Source organism: Polypterus senegalus, chromosome 12 (assembly GCF_016835505.1).
Source record: "Polypterus senegalus isolate Bchr_013 chromosome 12, ASM1683550v1, whole genome shotgun sequence".
NCBI lineage: Eukaryota > Metazoa > Chordata > Cladistia > Polypteriformes > Polypteridae > Polypterus > Polypterus senegalus.
Window position 1 is genome coordinate 131714236 of NC_053165.1, and position 16338 is coordinate 131730573.

Below are 16338 nucleotides of genomic sequence, written 5' to 3' on the forward strand. Positions count from 1 at the left end.
TTGTACTTTTTTTTTTTTTTTTAAGGACAGATTAACCTTTATCTATTTTTCCCTTGTGTGTGTAATCAGCAAGTAAAAATCTAGACTAATGAGCTGCATAAGCCTGCGTCTGTAAATGTTAGGAAGAGGTAAAAGGTTAACTCTACATTGAAAAATAAAAATGTTAAAAACACAGCCTAATGAAATAAAAACGGCTTGGTCATTTCTCATCAGCTTCCTCTCTGCAACACTCCAAAGTGAATTTAAGCAACCCGCTCCACTGGCAGAACCCTAACACAGTCAGCTGTTTCACTCTCCCAAACTAAGGCTCAATATTTTTGAACTGATAGCCATGCCTATAAGCTGTGTTTTACGTAGTCTCAGTTGCTGTAGCTTGTACTTGATGGTACAGAAGTGAAAATGTGACTTAACTGTCCACATGTAAAAGACATATTATTCGGTCGCCAAATTTTACCTTTCTTTAATTCACATATACATTATATCCAAGACCCCTTTTCTACATATTACAAATAGTACTATCACGTGTACAGATTAGAGTGAAATTTTTATTTGCATGTCTAATCATTCCTGTGCCAAGATAAAAAAGAATGTGGTAAAATATAAAATCAATGATGAAAGGATGCCCTGGTGTCCTCAGCTCAGTATGTCACCATTGTGACCCTCACCAGTAAAAGTGAATTAAAAATAAACTGATTGAAATCATACAATCTAATTTTTATATGTCCTCTCATTTCCCACAATGACTAACAGAAAATCCTGTTTCTATTTCGACTAATTAATGAGTCGTACTTAAAGCTATAAAATAGCATAATGACATGAAAAAACAGTTTTTGACAAATTTCTTGCCACTTGGTAGGTCAAAGTTACCTTATCTTTGCCCAGAGGGGACTGGGCGGTCTCTTGGTCTGGAATCCCTACACATTTTATTTTTTTTTCTCCAGCCTCTGGAGTTTTTTTTTTTGTTTTTTCTGTCCACCCTGGCCATCAGGCCTTACTTATTCTATGTTAATTAATGTTGACTTATGTTTATTTTTTATTGTGTCTTCTATTTTTCTATTCTTCATTTTGTAAAGCACTTTGAGATACATTTTTTGTATGAATATGTGCTATATAGATAAATGTTGTTGTTGTTATCTTTGCATCAACATCAGCCCCACATCTTCTTGGAAGTGTATTTATTTTACATTCTAAAATCTGTGTTTCAGCAAATTCAGACAGGATTTAGTTACTATTCTCAATAAAAACTTTCTTCTCGTATATAGTGTCTTAAGAAGTACTGTAAAATCTTGTGTATAATATGCATGCAATGTTTACTCATTTCAGTTCACTTTTAAATGGGGGTGTGCATTAAACACAAGGCATCATTTTAATTAGTTATTTTCAAAAAGCTTGCAGAGTAGGAATGCAGGCACTTAAAATCAGTATGTGTATAAAGAGTTTGGCTCCGTTTGTGGTACAACTTCGCTGTCAGGAGGAGCTGCATTACAGTTCTCCCCTCCTACTTGAAAGGTCGGCGCTCGTCTTACTTTATCTGCTCAGTTCACATGTGCATTATACCACATTATAGTCAGTAATTTCTAAATTACTGACAACAAACTTGATAGTAGTGGTTAATAATTTTAATACCATCTGGTATTTTAGACCCTTAAAATAAAATCAAGCAGAATTTATACTGCAGGAGAAAAGCTGTTAGCAATAAAATATACAGAAATTAATAGCATTTGGGCAGCAAGTCGCCATTTTTGTATTCCTGAGTCAAACATCAGATTGTGGTGCAAAAATAAAGAGCCGTTGTAAGTGTTACCTACAAAAAAAGGCAAATCATGGAGCCCCACCAAGTTTGCCAGACCTAGAAAAAGAGTTAATGGACTGGGTATCAAATTGGAGGCTACTGGGAAACAGCATTTCATGCATTGAAATCTGACTTAAAGCCTTGGAACTTAAAAAATCTTTAGTGATGGAAACAGATTTCAAAGTGTCTTATGGGCATGGGAAGTTTGTTTTATGAAGCAGCATGGTCTTTCAATTCGAAGAAGAACTACCATCATGCAATATCTTCCAGATGATGATGAAACAAAGCCCCTAGAGTTCCAAAAGTACATTATCAATTGGGAAAGGAACACACATATGGTCTTGCACAGATTGGAAACGCCAATCAGACACCCTTGACTTCTCGTATGCCTTACAGTAGGACTACTGACGAAAAAGGCACAAAAATTATGTCAAACAACTGGAAATGAAAAGTCTCACTTTACATTATGTTAGGGTGCACTGCAGATGGAGGAAAGTTTCTGCCTTTCATCACTTTAAAAAGAAAAATGCTACCCAAAGGAATAATATTCCCAAGTGGGGTAGACATTCGTATTCACTCTAAGGATGGAGCATTAACCATTGACTAGTTTGTTAATTTGTTTGGGCAAAACTTCCCAGTGGTCTAAGGAAACAACCTTCTAGGTTGGTGCTTGACTATTGATTATTGACTATTATAATCTTTCTGTCAATAAGCCAATAAAAGATACTATCTGTTGTTAATAAAATGCACGGTTAAACAACTGTAATCACACATTTACTGTTGGTGGCCATATATGTCAACCAACTCTCTCCGAACTAGCTGAATGGATACTTGCAGCTTGAAATGAATTACTGTACATGCATCTATAATTTAACATGGTTTCCTAAAATGTTCTGTTTCTAATAATCTTGACAGCAGTGAGGACAATATCTTGTGGAAGGATAAACAGATGTCATCAGAAGAAGGTAATGATGATGATATTTATTGTGATGGCATCAATGAAAATGGCACTGACTCAACAGCATAAGATGCGTCTCTCACTAGAAGCAGTGATGACAATTGTTTTTCCAGTTAGGTATATCTATATTTAGAGTTACATATTTTTGACCGAGTAATAATTGTTATTACCAATACATAGATTACTGATATGTAAAAAAAAAATGTATGAATTTAAAATAAAATATTGAAAATTAACAAATTGTTACCTAATAGGTATTTATCTACTTCTTATTATAAGGTTTGTAAAAATGTAATGTATCTATTAACCTAGTTGAATTAAAAAAATATTACAGTAATTGTTATTGTTTAAAAAATGGCTGGTAATTTCAATAAAATTTTGAAAAGTTAAGGGTGCACATTATACATTAATTTCTTTTTGTATCTTAAACTTTTGGGCTAAATTAGCCATGTGCATTAAAAATGAGTATATTTGCATTGTATTTGCTTTTGTTGCAGCCTTAAGTCAAAATAATTTAAATTCATTTTTTCTCTCATCAAGCATCACTCAATACCCCAAAATGACAAAGTGAAAACAAAATTTAAAAATACAAAACTGAAATCTAACATTGACACAGTTATTCAGACCCTTTACTCAGTACTTGACTGAATCACCTTTAAAAGCAATCACAGCCTGAAGTCTCCTTGAGTATTACATAACAAGCTTTGCATGCCTGCATGTGGGGATTTTCTGTTATTCTTCTCCGTAGATCATCTCGAGCTCTGTCAAGTTAGATGAAGATTGTCAATGGACAGCTATTTTCAGGTCACTCTAGAAATGTCTGATTGGGTTCAAGTTCGGGTTTGAGTGGGAAAATCAAGAACATTTAGAGTTGTTCCTAAAGTGACTCTTTTGTCTTTGCTTTGTGATTAGAGTCGTTGTTCTTTTGGAAAGTAAACCTTTGTCTCATTCATTAAGGATATCTCTACAATTTACTCCATTCAGATTTCCCTAAAGCCTGTCTAGTCTCCCATGATACTGCTACCAGCATGTTTTACTATTGGAACAGTATTGCGCAAATAATGAGCAGTGTCTGGTTTCCACCAAATATAATGCTTATATTGATGCTAAACCTTTCAAACTTGGTTTCTTTAGACCAGAATTGTTTCCTAAAGTCATTTGAGTCCTTTAGGTAACTTTCCACAAGCTCCAAATGGACTTTCAAGTGTCGCCTGGCCACTCAGCCATAAATTCCAGATTAGTAGAGTGTTGCTGTGGTAGTTGTCCTTTTGGAAGTTTCTGCCATCTCCACACAGGTTCACTGGAGCCCAGAAAAGCTTGACCATCAGACTCTTGGTCATCTCTCTTACCATGTCAATGTACATCAGATGCTTAGTTTGTTTGGGTTGCCAGCTCTAGGAAGAATCATTGTTGTTCCAAATGTCGTCCATTTAAGAATTATGGAGGCCAAAGTGCTCTTGGAACCCTTCAATGCTGCAGCGACTTGTCTGAAGTCTTCCCCAGATCTGTGCCGTGATACAATCTTGTCTCTAAGCTCTGCAGTCAATTTCATCAATCTCAAGGCTTGGCTGTTGTTCTGACACAATGTTATCCATAGGACTATCTATAGACAGGTGTGTGCCTTTGTCCACTCAACTGAATGGGCCACAGGTGAACTCCAAACAAGAAGCACAAACACCCGAAGATGATAAATAGAATGGATTACACCAGAGCCAAATTCCAGGTGTCGTAGCAAAGGGTCTTAATACTTGTGTCAATATGACATTTTAGTTTTTTTTTGTTTGTTTATTTTAAAACACTGCAAAAATTCATAAAGTCCTGTTTTCACTTTGTCATTCTAGAATACTGAGTGTTGTTTGATGAGAGAAGATATTTATTGAAAATAAATTTAGTGAAAGGCTGTCATATAACAAAATGTGAAAAAAACAAAGATGTCTGAATACTTTCTGAAGGTACTATGGAACATTGTAAGTAGATTGACTATGCATAACTTAAAAAATAAAAATAGATTATGTTCTTGAATGCCTTGACTGGATCCAAATAACTTGCTACAAAACTGACTGTAAAGAAAGAAATACGAAGCTATCAATTCCACTGAGTGTGTCATGCTGCAAAGTACTGAAATGCACCAATAAACTACAAAGTGGTACAAAAAAGGAGACTCTAATCAATATGTCTTTCAGCAAAACCACTTAGATACAACATTAACAACCTGCAAGTACTGATTTTCGACAGAGTACATTACGATGTGGAAACCTCAGCAGAAGCCATAAACGTCTGGCTATAGGTCAGTACAACACACTGGCTAACCCTAACCATACATTATCATAGCAGTATTTGATTAGTGGTTTCTACAGTAAAATCTGGTTTGAATTTATTGTTCACATATGGCAAACAGTTCACATATGTGAGCAATACACACTGGAGTAAATGTCTGCCTTTTTTTCCTCAGTCAGTTTTTCAAAGTTTTAAAACCTCTTCCACAGTCAGACAAAAAGAATATAAAAATAAATAGTATATTTTTAAATCTGATACTAGTCTGAAACAGATATTCAGAGCTACAAAAATTACTGACCATAACTACAGGGGAGCCTTAAAGCACAACATACTACACGGGTAACCTTCTCCTATCTGTCACTGGTATATCATGTAGAAGTAAAATGTTAAAATCAATAACCATCCTGATTGACTTTACCTTTCTGATCCCCACTTGAGAAAGCTATAAAGGAACAGGGCCATTGCTGTTATATCTAATACACACATTTATGTAATTGAAAGGCACTTGACATTACTTTGAAACAGTGAAAATGTTAAAGGAACAGCACCGTGGATCTTAAATACATGGACGGAAAAATAGCACAGTCATAGCTAACTGATCGGAGCACCATCCAAGCCAGTGTCTTGTGATTTTAAATCATTGACTATTATGTATACAGGCTGGGTTTTATTCTGTAGCTGCTACCCAGAATCTGTAGAACAACCTAAACATTTAATCCTACAGCAAAATCTAAATCAATCAATAACAGAAACAAAAAAGTTACAATCAAACCCTGCACTAGGGCTATTTGTATTAGTAACTTAATTCAAACTAAAACAAAATGTATAATGCCATATCTGTGCAGCTGAAAATACTGCTTGCTAAACATTCACACTTTGGGATATATTATATCATGTATAAAATCTGATTTGTGACTTCTTACTGAATTCTGGCCTAGAAAATCTGTTCCCTTAGCTGAGGCAGCACCAAACAGTTGTACATTCTTTCATAAATAAAGAGATACTCAATCAAGGAGATCAACTTCGAATAGATTTGTGTAATGAACTATAAACTACTCCTAAATATTTAAGTGATTTTAAGGCACACTTAAAAGATATTAAAATATAATTCAGCCCTATTGTAGTACTAGTACAGGCAGTCCCCGGGTTACGTACGAGATAGGGACTGTGGGTTTGTACTTAAGTTGAATTTGTATGTAAGTCGGAACAGGTACATAAATTTAATAAATGCTATTGTTGACCGACTGTAACCAAGTGCTCTGCCAATGGATGATGGAGTTTCACCCCTCTCTGACCTTTTTATTATTTCTACTTCATTTTCAATGGTGATGGTTTTACTCTTCTTTACTGTATCACCAGCACTTGCATCAGATTTGTGTTTCAGAGACATTGTTGAAGGGTGAAGACAAAAGGTTAAGATGAGCTCTTCTGCACAGCACTGCACGCGCTATCACAGCAGCAAGGCACCAGTCGTCAACAAAAGACAACTTCCTGCTATGTATTTAACAGTACAAGCAGGCTTCCTATTGAGAATGAATGGGGGCATCGACGGGCGGTTCATCACCAGCCCACCTCACAGTCACCTCCACTATAGTATGCTGACCGCAGCGTCGGCCCACCGAAAATGAACACGGTGCGGCCAAAGGCGGGTAGTGGATCGCCCCCATTCAATAGGCAGCCATCCGATGCACACTACAATGCTACGCCACTCCGCCCCGTTCACCCTCAATGGTCTCCATTCAGCCACAACTGGGTCACCGCTTGCAGCATTACCAGCCGCCCAACGAGAACGAACGGGGCAGCCATGTGTGGTGGGCGGCCAGTGAAACCGCTTGCTGCTGGGAGCTGCCCAAGGAACACTACGCTGTGCAGGCAGCGAAATCGCCCCCATCCAGCCTCCGTACAGCCACCGCTTGCAGGATCCCCAGGCCGAAGATGACGAAGCGGCAGTTACTGAGGTGCATGCGTCACTGCTGCGGCCCCGTTCGTATGTCGTAGGTCAGATGTCTGTAACCTGGGGACTACCTGTATACAGAAAACTAGGGCCATATTTATTGTTCATGACTAAATTTGGCAGCCTTCTATCTGAGTTATCTATACTAATAAAAGGCAAAGCCCTCACTCACTCACTCACTCACTCACTGACTGACTCATCACTAATTCTCCAACTTCCCGTGTGGGTGGAAGGCTGAAATTTGGCAGGTTCATTCCTTACAGCTTCCTTACAAAAGTTGGGCAGGTTTTATATCGAAATTCTACGCGTAATGGTCATAACTGGAAGCTGTTTTCTCCATTTACTGTAATGGAGATGAGCTTGAACGCCGTGGGGGGAGTTTCGTGACATCATCACACCTCCCACGTAATCACGCAGTACATAGAAAACCAGGAAGACCTCCAAAAAGCGCTGAAGAAAACATGCATTATATAATTGAGAAGGCAGCGAAACAATAAGAAGCGAGCGAGTGACATATACAACCATATTCATGACTTCTGCTACTTCGGAAACAAAGCACGATGTAAACCTACACTTTAAATTAAGTTCATAGACAGGCTGCGCTGGCGTTTGTAATTTAGTGCCTGCCCATATAAGGCCATCTGTCAGCGGCAATCCAATAGCAAACTCCCACTAAATATTCACGGGTGAAGGACTGTGCTTATGGAGAGGAAGATGAGATGGTCAGGGTGGTATTTGACACAAACTCAGCTGAAACTGCGAGAGAAAGTTTTAAGTGCCAGGACTAAGGTAACATTAAATACAGCCATGGACATAGCACGAGATGGCACCAGCACAGCTGGGAACCTTCGATGCATGTACACCGAGCGGCTCACGTGAACTGGACGCAGTGCACAGATAAAAGCAACAGTTCCAAAGAGCTGAACAAAACCAATTACACAATTGAAAAGGCAGCAAAAATATGAAGCGCCTGATAAGCATATTCATAAATCCAGCTACTGCGAAACAAAGCACACGTGGAAAAAGTCAATGTCCCGCTAAAGGAAGACAGTGTAAAAAAAACCCTGCATGCAGTGTGTCAGGTCTCAGATAAAGAAGAAGACGAGCTGTTTATTGATGCAGTAAGAAACGAATCGATGAAAGAAACCTGTCATCTTTACAACGATTGACAAACACGGAATGTAACTTGAACACAACACATCCTACAAATACGAACCTGATTGAAAGAAATAATGATAATCAAATCCTTGATGACAGCAACACTCAGTAACACTCACAAAACAAATACTGTATATTGACAGTCATGTTACGTTATTTTTAAAATGTTCCCTTTTCTTTTTCTAGCTTTTTTAACACACTACTTCTCCGCTGCGATACGCAGGTATATATATATGTATATATATATCCTGATCTACATACTCTAATAATGGATACTTTATTCGCCATCAATGATTGTTTTGGTAAAGCCATACTCAGTGTATTCATTAGATGAACGGTAAAAAAGTAAGAGCGAGGGGAGGATGACTTATTGAGGCATGCAGGCTGTAGTGCGCGTCAACTCTATCTGAATTGCGCGATCACATTTGAAAAAATATATCTTTTCAAGTTCTATTTAGTCCATATGTGTCAAACTCAAGGGCCACGGGCCACATCCGCCCGGCGTGTAATTATATCCGCCCGAGATCATTTTATATACTGTATTATTGTTATTAATGGCCGGGTATATGAAGCGCTGGTAACACAATAAACTACAGATCCCATAATGCAGCGCTTCAGCTGCCTTGCCAACACTTACCCGTTAATCAAGTCTACCTTATGATGCTGCAAGTTATTGCGAAGCTAGCTCACACGATGCTGAGAGAAAAGTTGATTCTGAAAATAGAGCCTTTAAAACCGATGGGAGGCTGAGTATATGTTTACTGAACCCGTGTGTCTCATTTGTGGAGCTAATGTGGCTGTAATTACAGAATTTAATCTAAGACGGCACTATGAGACAAAACATCAGGGTAACCTGAATGCAATGCAGAAGATACAGAAAGCAGAATAATTAAATAAGAATCTGACACTTCAGCGGACGTTTTTACCCGTGCACAATCACAAAGTGATTTCAAGTGAAGCTGCTTTTATGGGAGACACAAATGCACCCTTGCACCTTGCCTCACTTTCCCTGTTGCCAAGTAATGTTAAACCAAGTCGTCACTACGGTGTTCCCAAATACGCACTTTGCTGATAAACTGGCGCGCGCACTGAGTTTGCACGGCGCTTTGGTGACTTTGAAGAACAAAAAGTCCGTCTACATGCGGCTCGAACCTTGTGCATGTTTGGTAGCACATATCTGTGTGAGAAGCTCTTCTCAGTGATAAAGACTAACAAAACAGCACACAGGAGTCGCCTCACTGATGAGCACCTGCAATCCATCCTGAGAATCTCCACAACACAGAACCTCACACCAAACAGAAACGAACTTGTGGCCAAAAAAAGATGCCAGGCGTCCAGCTCTAAAATGACATATGAGCAAAGACAACTGAATGATTTGATTTGTTATTGCTGAAAGGAACACATTTTATTTATATTTCTAGGTTTTGTTATGCAGCATGTTCATATTTGAATTTGTATAATTTTGACAGGATATATTTTTATGGAGAGCAAAATCTTTTGGGATATTTAAAATCTAAGTTTATTTTTATATAAAATTACATAAGAGTAAAGAAATTTGAATGTTTGTTCTTTTAACGTTTACTTTATTTCTAACTTGTATAATTTAGACAGGATATATTTTTATGGAGAGCAAAATATTATAAGTTGTTTAAGGTTTGAGTTGATTTATTCAGGAATAATATTCTAAATAAAAATTCCTTCTATTTAAAATTTAAATAGAACTTGAACAAATACAATAGTTCATAATATCCACGCAGACTTGCACGTAAGAGCGGGAGTTATCCGTTTTAACAAGCAGCGTATTGCACTGATACGAAATAGCTGTGTGTGTATATATGTAGATATGTATGTATATGTATATATATGTTTATATATGTGTGTGTGTATGTATATATATATATATATATGTATTTGTGTGTATATGTGTGTATGTATGTATGTATGTACTGTATGTGTGTATGCATATGTATGTGTATATATGTAGATATATATATATGTATGTATATATATATATATATGACAACAACACTCATCACTCACAACAGTGACAAAACAATTACATTGACAATCATGTTACGTTATTTTCAAAATGTTTCCTTTTCTTTTTCATTGCTTCTTTAACACACTACTTCTCCGCTGCGAAGCGCGGGTATTTTGCTAGTAAATTATAATCATGTGATGCAGGAATTAAATATGCACATTGATCTTATTATTGAAGTGCCTATAGGCTCAGGTAAGACTGGTAATAAAACCCTGTGGCAAGACAGGGCAGTAATGCTAAAAGCCTCTCCTCTACACCTCAGAGAGGCTCCCTGGAGACATCACCTTGCCACACCCTATGCACTAAGCCACGCCCTTTCTGGGCAAGATCATTTACATGCTGGAGATCTGGTGGATGGAGGTTGTCTTTGGACCACAGCAACTGCTGCAGACCAAGTTCCTGGCTGCTTGTAAAGAGAGGCCTGTGAAAGAGTGCATTTGGCAATTTTCTTTCTGCTACTTCCTATTTCAATTTAATTAAAAGGGAATTACCAGGATGGTGCACCAACATTTTGCTCCTATGTTCGTTCCAGTTTACAATATGAAAAGTGACTCTTTCAGCAATTATTTTACTTATCTATTAAGCCCAGTAGGGGTTGTAGATTGTTAATTACCCATCTCATAGTCAACCCCAGACATCAGATCTAATTATTTTTTAAAGTTGAAATAAAATATTTAATTATTACTCATTTAAATTGAGTTATTTCTGTTCACAAATTAATCACATTTGATTTGTTATTGTCCTACTCAATACAAAGCACACTTTAAAACAAGGAAACAGTAACATATCTGAGTTTGAAGATATTTAGAGAAATTCCATAATAATGGAAAACAATATACAACTGAAGTTCATACTTCTTAAACATACTTTTGAGAAAGTGCCAAATGGAAAGTCTTGAGGTAAAATTGATGGCAGTTGAGGACAATGATGGAGAACACGCCTGGTGCTTTTCTGATAAATTTTAGCATCAGAGAAAAACTGAATCAATATTATGTGCATATAATAAAACCATGAAGATGAATTTAGTGTAACATAAATACTGAGTACATATTCTTTCACTGCATGCTTACAGAATGATACTTACATAATTTCTTTCCTTTTACATTAACTTCAAGTTAGAAAACACACACACACACAAAATCATTTAACTTTAACAGTTAAGTAACCACAAATAGGAAAATAAGTGAGCTGGCGTACCAGAGGTGCAGCTTGCATGAGTATTCTCAGCATTTGACTGAAAGGGCAACCTTTTTCTTTAGAAGTGTGAGAAGCTCTGCAGACCTTCCTGGCCATTGATGCTTTACTCTATAAGTCTAAGTTGGCACAAAGATTATTTATAAAGCGTTTCATTGTAAGTCACACAAACTCGTGCAATCAATCCGAAAGCAGGAACGCACCCACTTTGTGTTTTGTGTTCTTTTTCTGACCATCATGAAAAGTGAAAATATATCAGGTCCAGTTATATGCTTCAGACTTAATGAGAACATTTTCATTTTTGAAGATCTGCTTTACTAATGTATTGTGATTTTCAGTATTGAATATATTGATTTGCTTTTTTGAAACATATTCTCATTTGCATATTTCTTATAAATAAGATCATATATCACCATAAAAATCCAATTCTTCCAGAAAGAAGTATAAAAATTGTTAAGAAGCAAGTGAGGTGATATTATTAGGCAGCAACTGGACATACAACCAGCCTGCAGCAAAAATACTAATAGCCTTAGGCAAAAATACTAATATTGCTGATAAATTACAATAACATTGGTTTAAAGGTTCTAATTTGCTCTTACCACTTGCATCCTTTGGGTTTGTTTAAGAAATGTGGAGGCAATGTCTGTGATTAGACCACTAACTGCTGGACCAGTTGGAACTATCTATGGCTTGTTTTATTTTACAAGTTTAAGCTGGCTGTCAGTTTCCTAATTCTACGAGACACAACAGTCTCACTGATGTTTTTACAATTCATGTTACACTATGATTTATTTTTGTTTGGCTCCTTCCATCAAACCATTTCCAACTTTGCACATTCCTTTTGGGAATAATGGTCCATTTAGAAGGGTGAACATGTCAGGCAGCAATTGATGTCTGTGCTGCTGAAGGCTACCCTCTCACTTTTAAACACACCATAAAGTATAAAAGAAATGAAATTTTGTTTTTTGTAACATATGGACATATCCATATTTGATCTTCATTTAAACAGTACAGTGGAACCTCGGATCAAAAACGTCTCGGAACACGTACAAATTGGGTTATAACCAAAAAGTTCGCCAAACTTTTGCATTTGTTCACGACCACACACTAGGGTGATGAACAAGCCATTATCCCTTTTAGGTCGTATGTGCCAATGATTTCCGCATGTGTTCAGTCTCTCCCTGTACATTGTTCTCGGTCAGATATGCGTGTATTCGCTGTGAACTCTTTGTGCTCAATTTCGTGTGCTTCTGCATTAATTTTGCAATTAACCATGGCCTCTAAGCAAGTGAAGAGTGGTAGTGTTGGTGAGAAGAAAGGTTTGAAGAAAATTGAAATCGAATTAAAGAAAGAAATTATTGAAAAGTATGAATGTGGCGTTCGTGTTACTGATCTTGCCGCCGAGTACAAGAAGTCAAAATGTATGATTTTGAGTATTCTAAAGCAGAAAGAGGCCATTAAAGCAGCTGATGTTGCAAAAGGAGTTACATTGTTAACCAAGCAGAGGCCTCAAGCGCTGGAAGAGGTGTGGTTGAACGAGAAGCAACTTGCAGGGGATAGCGTAAATGAGGCAATGTTATGTGAGAAAGCCAGGAAGATTCATGGTGATTTGCTGCAAAACTATCCTTCTACGAGTGGCGAAGGTGAGGAATTTAAAGCCAGTAGAGGATGGTTTGAAAAGTTTTGCAAGAGAAGTGGCATTCATAGTGTGGAGAGGCATGGAGAAGCTGCTAGTTCCAACACCGAAGCACCGAAAGAATTCGTGAAAAATTTCACAAAATTCATGGAGGATGAAGGCTACATCCTGCAACAAGTGTTCAACTGCGACAAGACCGGATTGTTCTGGAAGAGGATGCCAAAGAGGACCTACATTACCCAGGAAGAGAAGGCTATGCCCATCCACAAACCAATGAAGGAGAGGTTAACTGTTTTGCTGTGTGCTAATGCTAATGGTGACGTAAAAATCAAGCCGCTAGTCGTTTATAAATTTGAGAACCCTCGTGCTTTCAAGCAGCACAATGTAAACAAAGCCAGACTGCCCATGATGTGGAGGGCAAACACAAAGGGTTGGGTCACAAGGACATTGTTTTTGGAATGGCTGCACGAGGCTTTCGCTCCAGCCATGAAGCGATATCTTGAAGAGAATAATCTGCCTGAAAAATGCCTTCTTCTGATGGACTATGCACCGGTACACCCTCCAAATTTGGCTGACAGTATGGTCGAGGAGTACGATTTTATTAAGGTCGTGTTCCTCTCCGTCCCGTCCCCCAACCAACACGACTCCTCTTCTGCAGCCCATGGACCAGCAGGTTATCTCAAATTTTCAGAAGCTGTACACCAAAGGACTATTCGCCAGGTGTTTCAATGTAACCGAGGAAGCGTCTTTGACCCTGAAAGAGTTCAGGAAGAACCATTTTAATATTGTTCATTGCATCAACCTCATCAATAAAGACTGGGAAGACGTCACATACCGGACCTTGAACTCGGCTTGGAAGAAACTTTGGCCTGAATGCGTTCCTGAACAGGATTTAGAAAGATTTGAGCCTCCTGTTGTGGATGAGATTGTGTCCATGGGCAAGAGCATGGGTCCTGAAGTGGACAATGAGGACATCCAGGAGCTGGTCCTGGATCACAAGGAGGAGCTGAAGACGGAGGAACTCACTAAACTCCATCAGGAGCAGCACAAATTGCTCACCGAGGAGCAGTCCTCAGGGGAAGAAGAGGAAGGGGCAGTTATAAAAAGTGATGCAATGAAAGCCGTCATGGAAAAATGGAACGAGTGCCAGGATTTTTTCGAGAAGAACTACCCTGACAAAGCAGTTGCGAACAGAGTGATAAACATGATGAACGACCATGTCGTTTCGCATTTCCAAAAGATTTTAATGAGTAGGAAAAGGCAAGTTCATTAGACCGCTATTTCACAAAGTCTGATCCACCAACTAAACAGCTAAAAACACCAGAAACCCAAGAAATCACAAGAGAGAAAACACCTGAAGGAGAATGTCCCTCCATCGCGCAGAGGGACTCTCTCAAAACTGTAACCTCCTCTCCACCCAGCTTTCTTCATGCCAGAACTCAACTCATGCAAGGTTAGTTTTCTTGGTTGTTTATGGTTAGTTTTTGTATAAATTAAGGATTTTTCAAATTTTCATTTTTTTTCCCCTGTGCTTAAAACTTATTAAAAAAAGTGTTTAGAGCAAGCGGTTTGTAAAGCTGTAGCGTAAACTCTTGCAATGTTAGTTTTCTCTGTTCAAGGTTTCCTCAGTGTTATTCAATGTTTTTACATTTAGTTTACTATTACACTGTGCATTCTATGGTATAATTAACTATTTTGTGCTTAAACATCTTTAAAACAAAACATATTTACATACAGTTCATAGGTCTGGAACAGATTAATTGTATTTACATACAATCTTATGGGGGAAATTAGCTTGGGTCATGACCAAATCGGGTTGCAACCAGAGTTTTGTAACAAATTATGGTTGTGACCAGAGGTTCCACTGTATCTCTAGAGAAAGGTGAAGGAATATAACAAACATCCATCCATCAATTATCCAATCCGCTATATCCTAACTACAGGGTCACGGGGGTCTGCTGGAGCCAATCAGCGAATACAGGCCGCAAGGCAGGAAACAAACCCCGGGCAGGGCACCAGCCCACCGCAGTATAACAAACATCATGCTACATTTACATTTTGTAGTGCATTGTATAATTAAAAGAAGGCAAACATGCAACTTCTGTGCATGGTAAAATAAGACCATCCCCACATTTATCACTATATCAAATACTTAAAAGCAGAATTAAGAGTGCCCAATCAGGTGCAAACATTTAGAACATCACTAAAAAGGCTCTTGACTGAGCCCGTCTCATTTAAACCTCAGACATTTAGTTTGGTTTGCTCTGTGTTGTTGAAGTGTGTATTAACACCATGCCAAAATCAAAAGAGCTCCCTAAAGACTTCAGAAAAAAAGGTAATTGATGCCTAAAAGTCTGGGAATGGGTATAAAAACAACTGGAAATCAACCATTCCACTATTCAGAAGACCGTCAACAAGTCGAGAAGACTTCATATAACTGCAGTTTTTCCAGGCCAGGCCTCCCCAGTAAGTTCAGCCCAAGAGAAGAACACCAAATGTTAAAAGAAGTCTCTAAAACCCCAAAACTTCATCATAAGACCCACACTCTGTTCTTGCCACTGATGATACTAAAGCACATATACCTGAGATCCATATGAGAGGTGTGCCAGAAAAGTCCTTTGCTTTCAGCAAAACAACATCAGGGTTAAGATTAAAGTTTTCCCATGAACACCTAGGCAATGACCAGACCTTCTGGAACAAAGTCCTTTGGACATATGAGGCAAAGGTTGAGTTACAGTAAATACAGCATTTAAATTGTAAAACATGGTTTGACTCTTATGGTTTGGGACTGCTTTGCTGCATCAAGCCCTGGGCAGCTCACCATTACAGAATCCACTATGAATTCTCCACTGTGTCAGAGGGTGTTTGTGACCATCTATCAGAAGGGTGAAGTTCAAAACAAGGTGGACCTTGCAGCATAAGAATGACCCCCTACAAATACCAATAAAGTCCACCAAGGAATATCTGAAAAAGAAATAAATATAGGGTTCTAGATTGGCCAAATCAAAGCTCAGTGCTGAATCCCATCAAGATGCTGTAGGGGGATTTGAAGTGAGCTGTGCACGTAAGACATCCATGAAACATCATATAGCTGATGTAACAATTTTTCCCCTTCACCAGAAACATATTGAGAAATAAACCACTAACCTGATTGACTGTTGATTGACCTCACATCAGAAAATAACTTTGTGAAAAGCACCCCTGCAAAACAAAAAAAAAAAAAACAATTAATTACACAACAAGTACAAGTGGAGAAAATGTAACCAATCTTAAACATCACTGTACAGAATATTCACAAGCATTCAAGGAAGTCTGGGCCGATGGCTGC

The 16338-nt window shown here is 38.1% G+C and overlaps 1 protein-coding gene across 2 annotated transcripts in view; it reads right to left on the bottom strand.

The window, feature by feature from the left end:
* The window catches only part of tln2b (talin 2b), a 679676-nt gene that overhangs the window by 509974 nt on the left and 153364 nt on the right, over positions 1 to 16338 (bottom strand). For both annotated transcript variants that reach the window (XM_039773443.1, XM_039773442.1), the window contains exon 2: positions 16158 to 16211. The gene's annotated coding sequence lies outside the window, so the exon portion shown is untranslated. The remainder of the gene's footprint in view (positions 1 to 16157; positions 16212 to 16338) is intronic.